Source organism: Rhagoletis pomonella, unplaced genomic scaffold (genome assembly GCF_013731165.1).
Source record: "Rhagoletis pomonella isolate Grant_MI unplaced genomic scaffold, Rhpom_1.0 Rhpom_scaffold_00001, whole genome shotgun sequence".
NCBI lineage: Eukaryota > Metazoa > Arthropoda > Insecta > Diptera > Tephritidae > Rhagoletis > Rhagoletis pomonella.
In genome coordinates, this window is record NW_023458555.1 from 93,279,863 (window position 1) to 93,281,779 (window position 1,917).

Consider the following 1,917-nt stretch of genomic DNA (forward strand, 5'->3'; position numbering starts at 1 on the left):
GATATGTAGCATGAGTAATTCGGTTTGTATGGGAAGTGCCACGCCCACTTTACATATAGATTTTTTTTTCAGCCTAAAACCATCCTTGGGACACGTGCGGCAGGTGGCAGTTACAAAAAAATCGGTTCAGCCGCTCTCGAGCCTTGCGAAAACTAACAAACGGCTTTCTAAATAAATATTAGTTGAGATATATTATATATTACAATTATATTTTGACAGTATCCGTTCTTTCTGATTGGCGCAAAAAAATCTTGCCTAGTGCCGAATTCGCCCCTTGATATGGTCGTTACTTAAAGCTATTTATATTCGAAATTGCATGAAAATTGGAAAACAGGAATCTATAAGCTTATCCAGGCAAAAAGCTACCTATGTACCGAATTTTAAGCAAATCGGACCATAAATACGATTTCTTCGAACAGATCGGTCCCTGGTCCACTTCTCGGACAAAATGGATCATATATGCTAAAAAGCTACCTACGTACCGAATTTTAAGCAAATCGGACCGTAAAAACGATTTTTTCGAATAGATCGGTCCCTGGTCCACTTCTCGGAAAAAATTGATCACATATGCCAATAAATGCTAAAAAGTGATCTGCGCACCGAATTTTAAGCAAATCGGACCGTAAATTCGATTTTTTCGAATAGATCGGTCCCTGGACCACTTCCCGGAAAAATGGGTCATATATGCTAAAAAGCTACTTACGTATTAAATTTGAAGCAAATCGGACTATAATAAGATTTTTTCGAATAGACCGGTTCCTGGTCCACCTACCCGAAAAAAAGTAAGATTTTTTCGCCTAGAACATGGTGGTTACCGAAAGCTATTTGTATACAAAATTTCATGAAAATCTGACCAGCCGTTCGCGAGATTACCTGTTACAAAAAAAGGGACTTCTCTTTATATAATTAGCATAGATGTCTCCAATTCGAATTTCTTATAATGTATTAACTGGTGTGTTTCACTAAATTCTATATTATAGACATCACTACAATGGTTAAGAAGTTATGCCTATTTAATTACAGAAATCAAAGAGTTTAGCTCAGAGCAAGTTTTTGCTTGAAATCTTACCCTTATGTACGAAAAACTACGTTCATCTGAATTATATACCAGGGCTGGATATTTACAGTGGCCCAAATAAAAACTGGAACGCGACATTTGGGCAAGTTTTACCTATTTTTCTTTAGTTTTTTAATTTGTATTATTTTTGTATGAAAGCAAAACTGATTACTAAACAAATACCATGTAAATCCAAATTTCAGACTTTGTGCAAAATTCATGAAAATTCTGCAAAATTCCACCAAAATTTCAAACTTTTTAATCAGCAGCTTTAGAAAAAATGGTATGCAGTTTTGTTGGCCATTAAATTTTAGTATAATAAAATGCAAATATGAAATAGCTAAGGCTTGCCTTTGATATTTAACAATTTTACAACGCTTTTATCAACTTGCAATGTTGTGTGTCCATAAACTTTCAATGTTGTGGATCCAGAAACTTTCAATGTTGTGTCTCCGACACCATAAAACCTTTGCTTTGAAAAGTTCCTATAAAAAAGCATAGTGCATAGGGGGACATCTGTAGTGAATAGGGCGAGGTAGATGACATCTAGATGTCGCCCTATGTACTACATTTGCTACAACGGAAATAGACGACACGCCATTTCTTTAAATAAAACTAATTGGTGCTCGTTTGTATGTACATACATATGTAAATGCATGTGTGTGCACCTTTCTATTAATATCGTTGAATTATTTTAATATCTATTGCAAAATTTTATTCAGACAGGACTAAAAAGTAGAAAATAAATAATATAAAAAAAACTTTTTAATATACAACGCTTTTATAAATGGACTAAAAAGTAGAAAATAATATTTCTCAGTCCCATAGAATTTGTTTTGATAACTTTTGATTTTGAAATT

At 33.8% G+C, this 1,917-nt stretch overlaps 1 protein-coding gene across 1 annotated transcript in view; it reads right to left on the reverse strand.

The window, feature by feature from the left end:
• LOC118748881 overlaps positions 1 to 1,917 on the reverse strand; it is a 349,864-nt gene that overhangs the window by 234,078 nt on the left and 113,869 nt on the right. The window lies entirely within an intron of this gene.